The sequence below is a fragment of the Delphinapterus leucas genome, chromosome 1 (assembly GCF_059928025.1).
Source record: "Delphinapterus leucas isolate spDelLeu-1000000601 "Yukka" chromosome 1, BTC_Dleu_Yukka2, whole genome shotgun sequence".
Classification (NCBI taxonomy): Eukaryota; Metazoa; Chordata; class Mammalia; order Artiodactyla; family Monodontidae; genus Delphinapterus; species Delphinapterus leucas.
Window position 1 is genome coordinate 157,641,310 of NC_143129.1, and position 20,311 is coordinate 157,661,620.

At 50.5% G+C, this 20,311-nt stretch overlaps 1 protein-coding gene across 3 annotated transcripts in view; it reads left to right on the plus strand.

Moving 5' to 3' along the window:
• The first annotated feature begins 12,138 nt into the window (after positions 1-12,138).
• RIMS3 (regulating synaptic membrane exocytosis 3) overlaps positions 12,139-20,311 on the plus strand; it is a 42,651-nt gene continuing 34,478 nt past the window's right edge. For all 3 annotated transcript variants that reach the window (XM_089895335.1, XM_022575396.3, XM_089895346.1), the window contains exon 1: positions 12,139-12,452. The gene's annotated coding sequence lies outside the window, so the exon portion shown is untranslated. The remainder of the gene's footprint in view (positions 12,453-20,311) is intronic.

Below are 20,311 nucleotides of genomic sequence, written 5' to 3' on the forward strand. Positions count from 1 at the left end.
CTACATTAAAGAGATCAGTCAGGTGATTAGATTTTGGGGCTCAATTTCAAATTCCTGGGAGAGAGAGCTGTTCCTTGGATTAACTTTAGCCGGAAGTTTGCCCCTGAACCAATCAACTTCATTATGAGGTACAGGATCATGTATACACATGGCTGTAGCCACTGTGAGCCTGTGAATGAAGGTGTGGCAGCGCATAGGGATAGAAAAGTGGGAGCAGGGAGTTGGGTAGACCAACCTCTGAGAATAAGTAAGGGGGGAAAGGGGAAAGGGAAGGGGTCTGAGGACAGAACACTATCTAACCCAATGCTCTCCTACACTTCATCTAAACCAACACTATCCAACAGAACTTCCTGCAATAATGGAGTTGTCTTATATTTGTGCTGTTAAATATAGTAATCACCAGCCACATGTGGTTTTTTAGCACTTGAAGACAGCTAATACAACTGAGCAACTGAATTTTTTTCCTCATTTGATTTTAATTTAAAATTGAATAACTATATGTAGTTAATGACTACATATTGGACAATACAGACCACACTGTTGATCTGCTTGGGAAGACAGTGTGGAATATTGGCTATTGCGTCTGCTTTGGAGTCAGCCCGACCTAGGTTCAAGTCTCAACTCTACTTCTTATAAATTGAACAGATTACTTGACCCCTCTGAGCTGTAGAGTTAAAAGACGTAAGGAACAGTAAACAACATAGGATACCAAAAAGAGAGAAAGGGGCAAAAGATTCTGCAAAGGGACAAAAAGTCAGTTGGATTTAGCAATTAGGAGACTGAGTGAATTAAGACAGAGAAGTGTTCAAAGTGTGTTGGGGTAAGAGCCAGACCAGCAATCTACCTGTCTTTTGGACATCTGTTAAGTATCTTTCCTCTGGAGGGGGATCCCAGGCACGGAGAGACAGGGAACACAAAAATTTTCTCTTAATCCTGATGGCCACATGGGGAGCTAAAAACCCAAAGGCATGTCCTGAAGTTAGGGCTCCAAGGTCAAGCCAGAAAAACAGAGTCATAAACAGTCAGCCATGGGGTCTGGAGCCAAAGATGGGGTTGCCTAGACCAGGAAGCTAGAAGAAAAGAACACCTCATAAAATACCCTCATTACATAGCACTTACTGTGTGACTAGATTGTGAGCCCTTCAGGGTTCAGGGCCATGTTCTTCTTGGTATCCCCATCATCTAGTAAGTTCCAGACACCATAGTAGGTGTTAAATTAACATCTGTAGAATGAATGAATGAAAGTAAGCCAGTCCACTCCCTGGTGCATAGTAGACACTCTAAAAATGTTAAGTTATCAGAAGGAGAAAACTCTGCAGTGAGAAGGTGCCAGGGTATCCTTCTTGGCTTGGAAACCCTGTTTGTAAGGTCCCCAGCATATTGCCTGGCACAGAGGGATTGCTCAACGAGTGGTCACAAGGGTAATGATTATTAGTGGGGGAGAAAGCTTTTGCATAATGATTGGGGAAAGCCTTGATAATAATAAGAGCTAACCTATGTTGATCTCATTTAATTCTTAGCCCACTCAACGAGATAGATTTTATTAGACTGATTTTACAGATGAGGAAACTTAAAGAAGAGATGTAATTTATCCAAAGTTAGCCAGTTCAGAAACCTCAGGGCTGGAGTTGAACCTGAGCTTCCATGACTCCAGAGTCTAGGCTCCAGCAGCAAAGATTTGGGAGGCAGGAGGATTGCCAAAAGAGGAGTTTAAGGAAGAAAGTTCTGGGGTCGAAATTCACTTCTGATTTCTATACATTTACACAAATCATGATGCCTTCTTCTCCCTTGAATGCCCACTTCTTGACTTCTTGGCAAGGTCCTCACCCCTTCTACTGAGTTCATCTCTAGGCCACCCTTCTGTTTCCTGTCCCATTCAACCATATATACTCTCCTTCAACTTAAGGAAATAGGAATTGAAATGGGGTCAAGGGGAGCTTTTTATTTGTTGGTTTGTTTTAGTTTTAAGAAGGAAAACTCTAGAGCAATTTTGTAAACTAGGTATTCCAGTAGACGGGCAGAAATTGACAATGCAAAAGAGAGAAAAGATCTGCAGAAGTAAGTTTTTGGGGTCCTTGGCACAGATTGGGTAGCGTTTGACCTCTGATAGGAGCTGGGACCCTGAGACTTTTATTCAGAGCAAAAGAAGACAGAGAATATGGATACGGAAGCAGGAGAGTTCATAAAGGTTAAGAAGCTTAAAAGAGCAAAAGAAGACAGAGACTATGGATACGGAAGCAGGAGAGTTCATAAAGGTTAAGAAGCTTAAAATCAAGAGTTAAATTTTGCGGCAATTGATGATGGAGTGGGCCTAGGACAGTGTTTTTCAAATTGCGGGTCCTCGCTTATTAGTAGACCATGAAATCACTTAGAAGTGTGCAACCAGCTTTATTTTAAAGAATGGAATAGAATTGAAAATTTGAACTAACTACACATAGCAAGGGTAAATACTGTGAAAACTACTGGGCAACTTCTGTTTCAGTTATGTATCCAACTACACGTATACTGTAAAGTTTATTTCTTATTGAGGGTACAATAAAACATATTTTAAAGCCACTGTTCCAGGATGAGACCATGAGAAGAGTGGCTGATTCCTAGAACTTTCTTTCTCTTCTATGATGTTTGTAAATTGGCCTTGCTTTGTGACCAATAGTAGGCACCCTAAGGGACATGAGCCTGATGAAGTATGCCAGAGCTTCCTAAGCAGTGGCTACAGCATGTGCATTCCATATGGGCCTAAACATTAGTCTTCGGGCTACTCTTTCCTCCTGAGAAGAAAATCCTGAGATTCACTATGATTGGACAGGCTGAGTTCATACCACCACCCTGAACCAATCATTCTGGCCAGTGAGATTGACCAGCTGACCCCTCCTCTTCCCTGATGGAGTCAGCTTCCTGGAAACACATGGATCGTAGAAAGGAAATCAGGGGCTGTCACAAAGGGGGAAATGGAAAAATGAGGTAATCAACTAATGTTCAATACACATGGCATTTGAGGTGCCAAAATTAGTTGCAAGTTTCAATAACATTTGTGCTGGTCATTTGCCTGTTTGCTCTGAGCTCTAATCTAGCCTTTCCATGCTCTGCTTTGTACTGAAGAGTGCCAGGCCCTGAAAGGCCCTGAAAAGTACACTTCCCAGACTCCCCTTGCTAGCTGGCTTCCTGTCAGATTCAGCCAATGGGAAGTACAGGTGGGAAATTGTTTGTCTGGAGATGGGATGGCTGGAGGAGAGGCAAAGCCATTTTCTCTCTGCATCCGCTAGAGACTCTGGCAGCAGCTGGTGGTTATGAGCTCAGACCTTCAGTGTTTCCAAAAGTGTCAGTGGTACTGGAGGGATAGCTCTAGGCTCCAGTGACCTCTGGCAGTTCTGCCAGCAGCACCATTTCAAAAGCAATATTCCAGTAGCATCAACAGCAAGTGCACTTCTGGATCTAGTAAACACCCTTCCATTTGATCCTCCAGGTCTAGGGGTGGTAGAAGCTTCCTGCAGCTACTAATCTCTAGTCTTCCTCACCTTACCCTTTTGCTTCCTCAAGCCAACCAGTTCTCTGAAATAAGTTACCTCTGTTTGAAATTCCAAGCGTGTTTTCTGTTTTCTTGTCTTCACCCTGACTGACATGGCACTGCCCTGGCCATTAGCTGTCTGCCATGATTAATTTCCCAGGTGTGCTGTTTGCAGGTGTTGAGCTGGGTGATGCCACAGAGCAGAACATTAAGCTCTCTGCTGGGGCATTGGGACAGGAGCAAGGGAGACCCTGGAGAAAGCACAGAGAAAGCCTCCTACTCCTTTTGCTTCCTCATCTTTCCCTAACTATTAGAACTGTGTGATGGAGAACTTAACTGCCTGCCTCCCAAGATAACTTGACTCCACGTTGTGACTGAAAGGGATGGGCTGTGGAATGATGGGGTGGGAATACAGCAAGGAGCACAGTTGGCAAGGGGGCCCAAAATGGACGAGCCGGGATAGGGTGCCCCTGCTGCAGAGTAGAGTTTAGGGAGGGAGGAGGGGCAGGGACTGTGACCTCTGCATCCTCTTTTTCAGAGGAGCTGATGGAGGGATAGACCTGTGGTTCTCAACGTTTCCTGTCTTACCGCCCCCCAAGTGCTCTGCAATCAAAATAAGAAAACTGACTCTTTTAATGACATTTATCCTGGCTGATACCAGAGGAACCGTTACTGAATCCTTATGTCTAACCTGGCTCACTTCTGTGAGCTCCTGTTGCTACCCAGGCCACTGGGGGTAGTCAAGTCTCTTGAGGGCCTGGAGAGGTAAGACTGTGGATAACTCCTGGAGTCCTCAAAGGGGCAGCCATGCCAAAAACACCACTTCTCTCAGAGACCCCTTGCCACGGCCAGTAGCGTCTTGCACGATGGTATTAAGTCAGTCCCACTTAAGTATGATCCATGATTGGAAACCTAGATCCAGTCAGCCATTAACTCGCTCTGTGATCTTGGGCAGATCACTTAATCAAGCTCAATCTCAACATTTCCATCTGTTTGAAAAAGAGCAGAGGGATAATTTTTCTAAATTCTTTTAAAATAAATCATTTTAAGGGGATGGATGGGATGGGAAAAATGATAGGTGTTACCATCTACCCCTCCTTCTTGCCCATCCTCCCTGGGTTTCTGTGAGTATCAAATAAGACAGCAAGCATGAAAATGTCCTGAAAAGTACAAAGCCCCATACAAAAGTAAGAAAGTGTTATTATCAACATAGTTGTTAGCTTAGAGGGATGAAGGCAGGGCACAGGCTGAGAGCCAAACAGCTGGAAGGCAAGAAACCTTAACACCAAAAAAGGAAACTTTCTTTGTTCAACTTCTTCCTGGAGTGGCACTTTCTTTGGAGCAGACCTGGCACTGGAATCCTCTGAAATGCTGACATGGGTCCAGGAAAGTGTTCAGGGGGCAGGTAGGGCATCCAACAGCCAAAAGATGCTGGAGAAACACCAGGCCTTGTTCCTCAGTTCCTCTGTGATCCAACAAAGGATGCAATGGAAGAGGGAGGTTGAGGTTCAAAGCTGGTGTGTGCTGGATCCTCCTCCAGGCTCTTTAACCAGCCACCAAGCTATCTGGGGACCCAGGATGTCATGGGCATGCTGTAACTAATACTGAACTCAGCTGCCCACAGTCTAAACACCATCCTATGTCATGTTCAAAGAGAACATTGATCTGGGGAGGACCTTAGAGACGGTCTAGTCCAACCGAGGCCCAGTGAGGGGCAAAGACTTTCCAAGATAACAAGTAGTCAGGCTCATGGGGCTGCAAGGAACAGAAACCAACTCCTGCAACTCCCATGTAAGGACTGACATTGAAACACCAGCAGGAACGAGGCAGCTCTAGGACTCGCTGCTCTGTCCATGCTCCCTCTGCTGACACCCTCCCCATCTCTGCACTGCACGCCTCCTCCCTCCACCTTCTCCCACCCTCCTCCTCCCTCCCTCCCTCCCTCCCTCCTCCTCCTCCCTCCCTCCTCCTCCTCCCTCCCTCCCTCTTTCCCTCCTCCTCCTCCTCCCTCCCTCCCTCTTTTCCTGCTCCTCCTCCTCCCCCCTCTTTTCCTCCTCCTCCTCCCTCCCTCCCTCCCTCCCTCCTCCTCCTCCTCCCTCCCTCCCTCCCTCCCTCCCTCCCTCCCTCCCTCCTCCTCCTCCTCCCTCCCTCCCTCCTCCTCCTCCTCCCTCCCTCCTCCCTCCTCCTCCCTCCCTCCCTCCTCCTCCTCCCTCCCTCCCTCCCCCTCCTCCTCCCTCCCTCCCTCTTTCCCTCCCTCCCTCCTCCTCCTCCCTCCCTCCCTCTTTTCCTCCTCCTCCTCCCTCCCTCCTCCCTCCCTCCCTCCCTCCTCCTCCCTCCCTCCCTCCTCCTCCCTCCCTCCCTCCTCCTCCTCCCTCCTCCTCCCTCCCTCCCTCCTCCTCCTCCTCCTCCTCCTCCCTCCCTCCCTCCCCCCTCCTTCCCCCCTGCCAGGCTGCTGCTCACTCCTGGTGCCTGCTCCTTCTTATCTCCACTCGCTGGCATGTGGCTTCATTGGCTCAGGCGCGCTTGTCCCTGACCTCCCTACCTCACCTCCCTCTGCCGCCTGACAATTTCTTTCTGTTCCTTGGTTCAAGAGAGCCTCTAATTGCCCTGTCTCGGATTGTTGTGCCGCGCCATTAGTTAAAGGTCACCAGCTAATATATGAGACGGCAACCCATTGGCTCTGTGCTGGCCCCCATCTGCTACGTCTAGAAGCTGGAGGGGCCAAGTAGTCTAAAGCACGGCCCCAACTGTGTTTGTGGTCTGGGGAGCTTTTCTTCAAAGTGGATTTGAGTCTGGCAGGCACGGTGCCGTCCCTGGGACCACGTGACTGGAGCCCAAAGCTCCAGATTTCCTGCCCAGAACTTTCCCCAGAGGATTTGTCATTTCTTTCCTTGAGTTATGTAGCAGACAAGCCTGTTAAATGTCATCCGTGAAGGTCTTCTTCCTCCTCCTTCCTCTCCTTCTCCTCCCTGCCCCAAGGAACTTATGATATAGTGAAGACAGGGGCAGGAAAATAACTAGATTACATCTTTAAGTGTATGAGTGCTTTAGAAGTATAAACAAAGTCCTAATAGCTGCCACTTACTCAGTACCCTGTACCAATCACTGCTGATCACTTTACATACATTTTTCTCATCTAATCTTTACAGCTCCCCTGTGGAGTTGGCACCACGTTTGACACATGTGAAAACAGGCTCAGAGAGCAGCCCACAGATAATAAACAGCACAGAAGGGCTCTGATGCCAAAGCCTATGCTGTTTGAGCACAGAGGCCCACCTTGGCCTAGGGAGGAGCAGGGATGCCTGGGGAGAGCAGCAGCCATCCAGGAGGAGGTGATAGCCGAGCCTTGGATCAGGACAGGGGTGGGTGGAGGGTCACCGTAAACAGAGGGAGCCACATGTGTGAACAGTACCAGTGTGAGCAGGGTGCAGGGCCAGGAGCTGTGCCCCTGAGAGTGAGTGCCTCCCTAAATTTGTGCCCTAGGTGTCTCTCTTGCCCCACCCTCATCCAAGCCCTGACAGGAAGGGTAGAGTTGAGACAGGAAGAGTTTTGAGGAGAAGGAACCAGGAGAGGACAGCAAATTCAACACAGCCTAAGAGATGCAAGTACTATTGTCTGGTTCCCAGCACCTGCAATAGACTCTCAGGGCACATGACTAGGGTCCAAAGTGGAAAATCCAAGAGGAATGAGAATCTTTAAAATAACCACATGAACAATCCTCTCTGCCCAGATTCCCTACACAGCTTTCTTCTGCTGACCGTCTGCTCTTGTCTTGGATGTCATGTCCTCCAGGACGCATCCCTAGGTCTCCCAGGCTTGCCTTAGGGCACTTGGGTTCCTATTTTGGTATTGTCCTTTGCCTGCCAGACTGTGGAGTCCCTGAAGACAGGGGTTGGATCTTCTGACCCTTCCATCTCCAGCAGAGCATGTGGCTCATAGTAGCTGCTCAGTAAAAGAAAGTCAGATGAAAGAATAACAGACAGCCTCCAAGGAGCATGTGTCAAGTTTGTCAGGCCACGTGGATTTTTCCTCTTTGTCTCTGGGGTCCTACCAACCTCAACACTTGGAATCCTACACATGTTCTTCTACCAGGAGAAACCTTAAAAATCATCTAGCTATCTCCTTCCTCCTACCTTTTCTAGACGGGTTGATTGTTGTCCCATTTTCATGTATTTGCCAACAATTTCTTTCTTTTTTTAAAAATAAATTTACTTATTTATTTTAATTTATTTTTGGCTGAGTTGGGTCTTCGTTGCTGCACGTGTGCTTTCTCTGTTTGCAGCGAGCGGGGGCTACTCTTCGTTGCAGCGTGCGGCCTTCTCATTGCAGTGGCTTCTCTTGTTGCGGAGCACAGCCTCAAGGCGTGCGGGCTCAGTAGTTGTGGCACGCGGGCTCTAGAGCGCAGGCTCAGTACTTGTGGCACACGGGCTTAGTTGCTCCGCGGCATGTGGGATCTTCCCAGACCAGGGCTTGAACCTGTGTTCCCTGCATTGGCAGGCTGATTTCTAACCACTGCGCCGCCAGGGAAGTCCTGACAATTTTAATCTTATGTCTCCAGCCACAATTTCTCCTCTGAACTCCAGACCTAATCAGCTCCTTCTGCAGCCCCTCATCCGGATGCCCCACCGTACCTGAATCTGAACATGTCCAGCATCTCCCCCACCTGGTCCTCCTCTGGGCTCCCCTGATCTGGTGAAGAACATCACCCATGCTTCCTGCTATGGGGATTAACTGAGTTACTATGTATAAAGTCCTTAGAACAGGTCCTAGGACATAATACATTTTCCATAAGTGTTAATTATAATAACAATAATAGTAATAGTTACAGGATACTGAATACAGCTCCGTATGCTATATAGTAGGACCTTGTTGTTAATCCATTCTATATATAAAAGTGAAAGGGTTTTCAGTAGGCGAGGGAATGTGGTCAGAATTGCTTTATAAGGATTTCTCTTATGTGAAAGTTTGGAGGTGATGAGACCTAGTCACTGCCAGCAGCTGGATTCAGGAGTGAGGAAGGCCATCTGGAGGGGGGGAGTGGCCACAGGGATGGAGAGCAGACAGTGAACCTGGAGAGTATTTAAGAGGTAGATTGGGCAGGCCCTGATAATTAACTGGATGGAGGTGAGGATAACGGAGGAGTTAAGAGTGACTCCCAGGTTTCTGGGTTAGGCAACTGGTACCTTGACCCCAGGTGGGGAGCATCTGGGAGGAACGAGGCAGGCTGGGTTGGCAGAGCAGGTGGTCCCTAGACCAAGTCAACAGAAACATGGAAAAGTTCTCCAAATCCTTGTGCCCTAACTCCTCTGAACCCAAACTCTAGCTTGGTCCTGTGTACTTGTCCAGCCTCATCCCCAGCTACCCCAGACTCAGGGCACATAAATCACTGCTCCTCCCCAAAGCTCCACTCTTCCTTCTTGCAGTGGGCTTGTAAGTTCTGCCCCACTCCTTCCCCCTCCCTCAAACTCCACAGCTTCAAGGACACCTCTGGGATCCCTGCCCTCTCCCCCCACCCCTGCCAGGATTAACATGTTCTCTGCTGTTTCCGGGATTCACTGAATCAGAACTATTTCTCTGCCTGTCTCTCCTAATGGCTGTTTTTCTCAATTCTGAATTGCCAGCACCTGGGATGAGGCCTGATCAAGGTTAACTTCAAAAAAACTTTGTTTTATTGAATTCGCCAAGAACCTGGCTTTCTTGCATTAAAAGTGGGGCGAGGAGTTGGACCTTGAATCCCTACGCCACCACTTAGAGACTGGGCAAGTTACTTCTGTCAAATCCTGTTTCCTCATCTGTCAAATGATAATACAGTGGACCCGCCTAGGAGAGTTGTTTTAAGGGTCAATGGAAATATTCTATTTTATGTGTTTAGCACAATGCCTAGAACATTGTTATCTTCCTCAAAAATTTAACTCTTATTTATATTAAGAAAAATATTCCCGCCTTAACTCTGGGAAGCTGCATGAACTGAACCGAGGATTGCAGTTCCCAGTATGGCCACAGGAGCGAAGTGGTGAGCAGCCTCGGCGCGGACTCTGGCTCCGTTTTGCTAAAGCACCTGCTGTGGACCCAGATGGCCCGGCTGGGATTTCCGGGGCTTCCCGGCCCCTGAACAGGTGGGCGCTGGCCAGGGTGTCGTGGGAGGAGCCTCTGCGATGTACTCGGCCTTGACTGTCACAGCCACGGCCGTCCCTTCCGCTCATGCCCTTCGCGGCTTGGGGGAGGGGCTGGCGGGCCAGAAAAAGCAAAAGTAGAGGGCAACTGGGATGTATCCCTTCCAGTTTGTCATTCAAGTCTTTCAAACTTGAGTATGATCACTTCTCTGTAGAAGTTTTTATAGTTTTTATAGTCAAATTTATGATTTCCCTTTGGCGTCCAGGTTTCATCAGGCTTAGAAAGTCTTTTCCATCCCCCAGATTGTGAAAACATTCCTCAATGTTTTCTTCTTGTACATTATGGTGTTATAATTTAAATATGAGCTCCACCTGGAATTTATTCCCATGCAGGGTAAGGACACAGCTTTCTCTTATTTTACCAAATAACTTGCCTGATATTCCACCCATTTGTTGTAAGTCCTATATTTCCCCTCATTTACCTGAAGTGCTATCTTTATCCTACACGGAATTCCCTTGCGTGGTTGTCCATTTCTGTACTCCATTTTGTTTCACTGATTCCTCTAGGTCTGCCTCAATACCATACTGCTTTAAATACATTGGCTTTATAATACGTTTTAATATCAGGTAAGGCGCAGGAATTCCCTGGTTGTCCAGTGGTTAGGACTCAGCACCTTCACTGCCAGGCCTGGCTTCAAACACTGTTTGGGGAAGTAAGATCCCACAAGCCATGAGATGCAGCCAAAAAAAAAAAAAAAAAAAATATATATATATATATATATATATATATATATATATATATACATATATATGAATCAACCTCTACTCCTACCCCTAACCCCCCGACCAATCCTTCTGGAAGCTGTTATGGAGCTTTGGAACCCCTGAAATTATACGTGAAGTGTCGTCTGCACATTTCTCCAGAGGGCAAGTCCAAGTTTTCATCAGATGTGCAAGCGGAACCTGATTCCCAAGGCAGCCACTGGTTTACATGTCTTTGTGATGGGGTGCATGGGAGGAGCACAGAGCAATCTTGATTCCTCCCTTCTCTTCCAAATCTTCACAGGCTCTGCTCTCCTCATCCTTCACCTCCACCATTGTTCCAGCTACTTCCCTGCCCTCCATCTTGTCCCCCTTCCCCAAATCTAATCCTCCTTGCTGCTCCAGAGCAACCGTTCTATATCACAGGCCTTAGTTGTAGGCCTGATGTAGTTTAGATGATAACAGAAGTTTAGTTAATAAGTGAATAAAACTGTGAGTCCCAGCTCCACCACTGGTCAGCTGTTGGGACCCAGCTTCAGGCTCACCACATTGTTGGGTCACAGTTTACCCTTCTCACAGACCAGGTGAGAAGGGATGAGATAGGGTGAGATAGGGTGAGGGGTATGTAGAAGGTACAGCTAGTTATCCCCAGGAGGGTCGCTTTTATTAAATAATCTCAATTATTTTCCTTTTCCCCCACACCTTTCCACTCCCCATTCACATTTTAATCTATGCCCTCAGCAGGGAGACTACTTGTTTTGCTTGCCTTCAGCCAACAATTAGGAAGGCAAACAGTAATAATATTGTCCCCTCTGTAAATGAGTGAATTAAGAACACTGGAGCCCCAAAGTGGAATTGACCAGCTGAGCAAGGTTAAGTACAGAAAGATGGGGGCAGGCATAACTCTAGGAGAGACTTTATACAGCATCCTCCTCAAGTCCCAGTGCTCAAGGAGCCCACTTGGAAGCTCCATTTAGGCACATGCTAGGTCCTAGAGCAGGGCTTCTCAGCCTTGGCATTAGCAACATTTGGGGGTGTCCTGTGCATTGAGGGATGTCTAGCAGCACCCTTCATCTCTTCTCACTAGATGCCAGTAGCAACCCCTAGTTGTGAAAACCTAAGATGTCTCCAGACACTCTCAAATGTTGGGCCCGGGTGGGGGGTGGTGAATCACCCCAAGTTGAAAACCACTGTTCTAGGAGAAGAAGGGTGGTGAGGGGAGGGAGGTTAACATGGGTCTTAGGGCAAGACACTCTCTACTCCTGTACCCTCTGTCTGAAAGGGACACCGTAAAGTCTTTTTCTTCATAGCAGTCACTTGGGCAAGTCTTTTCTCCTCTCTGGGCTTCAGGTTTTCCATCTGTAAATGGATTTGATGTTTGTATGTCATTTCCCCCTTCTCTCACCATCTGACATTCCTGGATCTGGTCCAGGGTGTGACAGGGGTACGGCGGTACCAGTGAGGTCCTGGGAGGTCCCCCAGAGCGAAGGAAGATGAGAAAGAACAGATAGATGTAGCGGTGGAGAGGGGGGCAAGCATGAGCAGGAGCGTTCTGGAGACCTGGAGAGGCTTCGGGCATCCTCTCCACCCCGCCCCTTCGAGGCCTTATTACCATAGGCCGCCCCCAACCAGGCAAACCCAGACTCTCCAGATTCCCTTAGGCCCCGCCCACCACCACAGGCCCTGCCCCACCGACCCCGCCCCTTCCAATGGCCCCTCCCCCGACCGAGACCCCGCCCCCATCAGGCCCCGCCTCCTTCTTCGCCTCCCGCCAGCCGGGGCTTGGGCTTTGCACCCGGCGGTGGCTGAGAACCGTGGCGGCTGCGGAGCAGGCAGCGCAGGCGGGCGGAGCAGAGCTGCCCGGCCCGGTTGCGGGCGATGCCCCCGTAAGCCTCTCTCGCCGCCCCTCCCCGCCCCGCGCCCCTGCCCCTCGGAGGCCGCAGCGCGCCTGGGACCGGGCCGCGCCTTCCGCCGGGTCCGCGGGGCGGGGTCCCGGAGCACCTGCCCCGCCTTGCGGAGCCGCCTCGGCCAGCGGAGACCCCTCCGTGTCTGGACCCTGGCCCCACCTTCGGGTAAGTCAGTAGGCCTTGGTCGCCTGGGAGTGGACGTGGGGAGGGGGTTGCGGAGGTCTGGGGGACCACGGGGCGGGGGAGGGGTCTCTGGTCGTGAGGCGCCACGTAGGGATCTTAAGTGTGCAGGGTCTGGGGCGGCGGTTGCGGGGGCCCGGGGGCGGAGCACAGTGCGTGTGATGACTCTGGGGGGCTAAGGTATGAGAAGGGAACATGAGGTGTTTGGGGAAGCCCGGAAAATGGAGTAGAAGGCCCCAGAGTCTTGAGTTCTTTGCTGATGCTCAGAGCACCTGGGGCCCTGATCTTCAACAGCATTGTCTCCCATGGCATTTTTGGAAAGTGCTTAAAATCTCTCCTGGAAAGGGAGCTGGAAGGCAGCCTCCCTTTCTCTCTCCTGCCTGTGCCCTGGTTGAGAAGCTGGCCACTCTTTCCTCCCAGTGAGACACCATTGTGGTGCCCAGAGGACCCCTACCCCCCACCCTATGAAAGAAAAGGGGTGATGCCCATTCCAGCCCTAGGGTGGGGAGAGGGGACTTCTGGGAAGCTGGGAAAGGTAGTTGGTCAATCAACGGTGGGAAATCCAGGGTTCAGGGAGGTTTGGCAAGACCCTTGGGGGGCAACTTGGGCACCCTCTCATGCAAGGGGAGGGTGTTTTCACCTGCTGGCCCCCAGGCTGCCTGGACCCATGTCCACATCACCTTTTCTGGATAACCCATCCCTGAGGAGTGGGTTTCTTCCCAGTACCCTGGAAGGCCAGGGAAGGCCCATAGCTCTTGTGGTCCTGGATGGGGTGGTCAATGCCATACCAAGGCCAGAGAACAGAGGCACTGGCTGCACTGCCACCTGGGGGCTGTTTGGATGTGGCCCTTCGTGGGTGGGGAGCCTGGGTGAATATATCAGTGTCTAGCCCCAGCCCCAGGGGTGTTGTCTGGATGTAGAGAAGAAGGCTGCTGCCTCTTTGGTCCTGTCTTCTGCCTGTGATGACTTCTTCTGTCTGGGCTCCTTGAGTTTGGGGCCTGAAGTGGTGAGGAGAGGGCCTTTTTGGGCTAGGCCTGGTCACCAAGGGGTTAACTAGCCAGCCCCACAGTTCCTGCCAGCCACCAATTAGTCTGTAATCAGACAGCTGCCAACTGTCCCTAGGGGCATGTGGGCAGCCTAATGGGGCATTCTCTGGTGGAGGTGAGGGGGTGGGGGAAGGGGTCTGTGAAACCTGTGCTCAGTCCAAGCTTCGTGCCCTTCAGAGCTTGTTTAGGGCCCACAGACCCCTTCTCCGCCCTCTGTGCCAGCTGCTTGGCTTAGGGACCTCCAGCCACGGGGTTAGATACCTACCCAACCTTCTGCAGGTATGAAGTGCAGAGTCAGGCAAACTTGGCTTCAAACCCAGGCTCTGCCACTTTCTGGCTATGCACTATTGAGGAAATCGCTTCCCCTTTCTGAGCCTCCTTCGTAAAACAGACCCACCTTCTAGGTCAGCTGAGAGGAGTAAATGAAATGGTGGATTTGAGCTGCGTAGCACAGAGGCTGGCACTCAGGAGACCTCAGTAGGTAACTGCTGAACTCCTGAGCAACCCCTGTGCCAAGGACCTGACGGATGGGCAGGCAGGAGCCAGGGGCTGAGGATCCAGCAGGGACCAAGGTCCCATCCCTCGGGGCATGCGGTCTCAGCGGGCCAGGCCTGAACTCTTCTCTCTCCCTTCCTTCTTGCTCACAGACACATCTGGTCTCTGGACATAATTGGGTTTTACTCTGCTGAGCCCAGGGCTGAGCTGCTACTTTCTGGGCTCACCCTGTTCCTAACCAGGTGATAAGCTCTGTGGGGTCTGTCAGGGGTCTGGGTGATGTCTGCAGCTGCAGCAGCAGCTGGCCCTTTAAGGAGGGAAGAAAACAATTATCCAGCCTGGGCATTGCATCAGCTGGAGCCTGGAGGGTCCCTGGGGAGGAGGGGGCAGGCTGGTGGTTGATTTCATTAGTGCCATGTGAGAACTCTCACCCAGGTCTGCCCCACTCCCAGGCTGCAGCCTTCTCCCCAGGGCGGCAGCCCAGCCCCATTGCCTCCCCTACCCCACCCCGGGAGCATCACCTTGGAGGACTCTGTGCACGCCCATGACACGTAGAGGGGGCTGTAGGGAAGTGTTTGTCACACTGGCCTTCTGCTGACTTGGGGTTGCAGGATATGCCTCCTGTACTGGCATTTTGCTGACCATGGGGCTGTCTCCGCCACTCGTATTTGTCTGACCTGGGAACTGTTTCTCCCCCACTGGCATTTTGTTGACCCAGGGGAGGGATGACTTCTACGTTGGCCTCTTACTGACAGTGGAGCTGTTTCCTGCACTGGTGTTTTGCTGACCCAACAAAGGAGCTGTGCTGCCTGGGCTGTGTGTGAACGGAGGCCACGGGTTAGAAACAGTTGTTCTCTGGTTGGAGGTGAGCTGCCTGGGAACAGTGAGTCACAGCGGCAGAGAGGGCTCCAGGTTCTTGGGCACCAGAGAGACCTGGGTTCAAGTCCCGCATCCTCCACCTCCACACTCTGTTATACTTCAGGTCTCAGACACCTCTGGAAAAATAGGAGTAATTTACACCCATACTGCCCCACCCCCATCTGGAAGGTGCTTGGCGGATTAAATGTCATAACTGGATGTACAGCACCCAGCCCAGGACTGGCAGGTGGAGGGTGCAGGCTGCGTGATGATTCTCTTCCCTTTGCAAGTTTGGGCTCCTCACACCTTGAGTTCAAGATGCCTGGACAAGAAAAGGAGGGTTGGGGAGGAGTGGAGAGAAGGGGAGAAAGAGTGCAAGGCCCTCCCGCCTCTGTTGCAGGATGATGTGCTCAGACACCTGATGTACTAAGCGCTGTGTGTCAGGCAGCTCCTGCCTCCATGGAGCGGGCATTCTAGCTGGGAGATGGCCCAGAGCATGTGACATGTGTTGAAAGGAGAGATGCAGCGACGGTAGCGTGACAAGGCGTTGAGGAGGCAGAGAAGGAGGGAACCGGGTGTGCTAAGGCCTTGGTGATGGCAGGAACAGGCCTGGTATGGTGGCGAGGGCAGGAGTCGGGGAGAGAGGGAAGAGAGGGGGCAGGAGTCAGCACAGCCAGGCCAGATCTCCTGGTCTATCTAGCAGGATACTTTCAACTTGGGAATTATCCTGAAGCCGATGGCAGCCTGTAAAGGATTTGAAGCAGAAGAAGCAGGGGCTGATTTCCAGAGAGCGTGGGCTGGGGTCTGTGGCCCTCAAGCAGATCCTTCTCAGGAGTGACCTTTTGCCCTCTCGTCCCCCCTTCCCTGTGCCCAGGTTGTTTATGTGACTCACCCCAGGAGGGAGGAGGCCAGTCCCAGTCCCTCCAGCTCCCTCTCTCTGGGTCTCGTTGATGAAATTTATCTCTTGGGCCCAGGTTCTCCCAATCTCTCTGGGGAGCCAGAGGACAAGAGGCAGGGCTTTGGCACCAGCCAGGCCTATATTCACATCCCAGCTCTGCGGTTCTGAGGTGGGTAACCTCTGGCAAGGCACACCTGTCTCTGAACTTCAGTATCCTCAACTATAAAAGGGGGTTGATGTTATCTGTCCATGGGAAGGATAAAATGAAATTCCAGATAGAAATCACAAAACCCTATTGCAATGTCAGTTGGTATTTTAACTCTCTTGCAGGGGGGTTGACACCAACTTTGGGCCAGGCCCAGGCCTAGGGCTGACTGGGGGTGGAGGCAGGGCGAGATTCACCAGTCTGTGGTTGCACAGGGCAACCTGTGCTTAGAAGGACCCCACGCTTAATGTTTGACTGTCACCATCTTGAAATTCTTAATAATTTTGAACAAGGGATACTGCTTTTTCATTTAGCCCTGGGCCCTGCATATTATATGGCCCCACAAATTGGGTTGGAATAGGAAGAGGCAGGGAGCGACACAGACCTGCACATAGTCCCCAGATGGAGGAGGGGTAAGACGGAGGGCATGACTAACTGTCCCAAGGTGGGTGGGATGTTAATAATAGTAACATTTATTTAGTGCTTACTGTGTGCTAGGTTCTCTGCTAAGCACTTGACATATTCGTCTTCAAACAGCCTTATGAGGTAGGTACGATTACTATTTCCTATTATTCATCTATATTATCGTATAGATGAAGAAAGTGAGATTCAGGTTCTCAGCCAGAGTCACACAGCCATCAAGTGGCATCAAACCCAGGTTGTCAGATGGGAGAGCACGTGCCTGGACGAGGCATGTCCAGTCCTGGACATACCTGGACTTCATTAGGATGAGGCACCTCCTAAGCTGGGTGGGTCTGAAGGATAACTTGGAGTTTGCCAAGGAGGAAAGAGGTGTGTGGGGAAGGGAGGGCTGTCTCATCCCGGAAGTTCCTGTGCTCAGGAGTGATACTCGGCCAGGAGAGGTGGAGCCAAAGCCAGATGCTTCCCAGGGCTGAGAGAGGAAGACTTTGGATTTCACGGTTCTGATATTCCAAGCTCAGAGCTTCCGGTCACTCTGTGCCCGGGCCCTGCTGCAACCATGATCCCTCAGAGCTGCCCTGTATTGCCCACTCTTCCCCCACTCCCAGGTAATCTCATTTACCTGACTTTAATGCCCTCTTCTGGGCTCAAGACCTGCAAATCTCACTACTTCTTGGACCACATTTAGATGTCTCATGATCAGTCTCAGGTCCAAACTCAGGTCCCAGCTCTGTCTGCTGGCACCTGCTCTGCCTCGTGTCCCTAGCTCATCTCTGCCACCACCATCCACCCACTTGCTCAAGCTGGAAAGCTGGAAGTCCTCCTGGACACCTCCCTCTCCTTCACCCCCACATTCCACATCCAGTCCTCAGCAAGTCCTGTTGGCTCTCCTGAATATCTCTCCCCAGTCCGTCATCTCTCTCCTTGCCCACTGCCCCACTCCGGACCAGCATCAGCTCTCACCCGGACCACTGTGACAGCCTCCTAACTGGTCTCCTTACATTTCTGTTTTTGCCCGGCTTCATTTCAGGTTTCATACTGTAGTCAGAGTGATCTTCTAAAGATAAACGTTTGATTGTGTCATTTCCTTGCTTAAGACCCTTCCAAGATTTCTTGGAATAAAAGCCAGACTGACGTAGCCTGCAAGGCCCTGTGGGATCTGGTCCTTGCCTACCTTTTTGGATCGTCTGTACCAATTGCCCTCTCCCTGAGCTGCAGGACTTTCATACATGTTGTTCCCTTATCCTGGAATGCCCTTCCCCTGCTTATCTATCTCCTTCAGATAGATACCAGCTTGAACATCATTTCTGCAGAGAAGCCTAAACTGGAAACTAAACATCAGCCCCTTCCATAGGACCTTGTGCTTCTTCACGACACTCATCACACTTGACTGGCTTTTCCTCATCTCTCTTTCTTGCTAGACTGTGGACTCTGTGGGGTCAGGAATCCAGTTTTGCCTGGCCCCAGCACGTAGTAGGTAGACAATGAATTGTTCTGTGGGTGAAAGGAATAGATGAATCATTGCTGCAGCATCCTAACTAGGCTCCCTGCCTCCAGGCCTGCCTTTTCCAGTCCTTTCCCTGTATAGCCCCAGAGTTCTAAAACACAGAACTGACCCTGCTACTTAAAATACTTCAATAGCTCCCCGTTGAGGGCAAGAAGGGCCTCAGCTTCTTAGCATGGGATTCAAAGCACGTTATGATCTGCACCCGAGAGCCCCTCCAGCCTCATCTCCCCTGCTTACCCCCTCCCCACACTTTGAACTCCTGTTCTTCTAACACATCAGGCTGTTGTTTTGTGCCTCTGTGCCTCTGCCCTCGTGGTTCCCTCTGCCTATAATGCCTCCGCACCCCTGCTTAGTCTCCCTGGAGAACATCCTTCATTCTTCAAAACCAGCTCAGCTGCCACCTTTGCTGGGAAGCCTCTGAGGAGCCCTCCCGGCCCTCCCTGGGCAGAGTTGGCGCCCCCCGCCACCTCAGCCACATCCACACAGAGTCTACATCTTTTCCTCCTTGTGTCCCACGAAACTGAGCTCTTCCGGTGCAGGCACAGAGATTGTTAATCTTTGTGCCTCCAGCTCCCAGCTTCTCCCCTGTCCTTAATTAGGTCTTTGCTTGTATACAGAAACCCACTCAAGCCAGCCTCAGTAATAAAGAAGGGTTTATTACGAGAACACAGGGGGTTTGGGGGAACTGAGGAGTAGGAAAATCGTTACGCTCTGGAAGGTGAGACCTGTAGGCCAGGAGAAATTGAAGCAGCTGCTCTCTGTACCTTGTTGGCTGCCTTCACCTTTCTGTCTCCACACACTGGGTTTTCTCAGCTTCTCCAGATAATGGACCGCTTATAGTTCCTGTATTTCATCCCTCAGTTCCAACTACATTCAGAGATAGAACCCAGGGCTTGGCAGATCCAAGTCCAAACTCCCAGGAGAGGATCTGATTGGCTCTGAGGGGGTCAGGTACCCACCCTGGTCCAATCGACTGCAGCCTGCAGGGAAGGAAAACAAAGTCAGACATGCAGACATGGCTCTTGTTTGTTTGTAATCTGGGCAAGTATTACACTTCAAAAGACATCTGCTATAATTCTTACAGTGCCAGGTGGGCCTGGCCCCAGCCTTCCATCTGGACGGCACCTGGTGAAAACAGACCTAGCACTGTGACTTCAAGAGGAGTCTTTTCTGGGGGCAGCAGCACCCAGGGCAGGCTCCAAAGAGCCTGTCAAATGTCATTCAGAGGCCTGAGCAGAGAGTTAGGGAGATGAGACCCTGATTTTCTCACCTCTCTTTGGAGTAGGGGAGAGAGGGATGAGGAGGGCGTGAGCTGTCAGGACAGTTCTCTCTGCCAAAATCATATTCATCTCCTAAGACTCAGCTCATTTCCTTTTCTCAGTGAAGAACCATGCATGGTAGTTCCTGCCGTGAGACTCCTATTAGATGGTAGGTGAAAGGACAATTTGTAAATAGGAGAGAACTGAGCAATTTCTAAGGATTGTTATTAGGGGAATGGAATGTGGCAACAGGGTGCCAGCTTGCCACCAGTGCCATCCAAGCTCCTACAGGAGGCAGGCAAGCCTAGAACTCCCTTCCCAACGTGAGCATGATCCCTTCAGTGAGACCTGAGATGACTTTCAGTGGCTCGTGCACATGCCACTGCATGGCATTGGCTCACATACTGAGAAAGTTGGTTCCCTTTCAACTCTATCAAGTCCAAGTTTGTCCCAGGAAGAAAGTTGTCAGTGCCATGCTGGTGTGTCTTTAACAACTTTCCAACACTTGCTGCCCTTCTTTTTTTTTTAATTTAAAATTTTTATTTATTTATTTATTTATTTATTTATTCTATTTTTGGCTGTGTTGGGTCTTTGTTGCTGCACACGGGCTTTCTCTAGTTGCGGCTAGCGGGGGCTTCTCTGTTGCGGTGCGTGGGCTTCTCATTGCAGTGGCTCTTCTTGTTGTGGAGCACAGGCTCTAGGCACGTGAGCTTCAGTAGTTGCAGCCCGAGGGCTCAGTAGTTGTGGCTCATGGGCTCTAGGCGTATGGGCTTAGTTGCTCCGCGGCATGTGAGATCTTCCTGGACCAGGGATCGAACCTGTGTCTCCTGCACTGGCAGGCGGATTCTTAACCACTGTCCCACCAGAGAAGTCCCTGCCCTTGCTTTTAAACAGAGATCTTGGGGAATACCCTGGTGGGCCAGTGGTTAGGACTCGGCGTTTTCAATGCCGGGGCCTGGGTTTGATCCCTGGTCGGGGAACTAAGATCCCGCAAGCTGTGCAGTGTAGCCAAAAAAAAAAAAAAAAAACCCGGAAAACCACAGAGATCGTGACTGGCAGCTCTGTGTAGCTAAACTTTAATAATATAGCTTTGTTTTCACTGTACTTATTTTACTGTCATTTTCTATTTATTAAAATTGGTATTGGCTCTCCATTT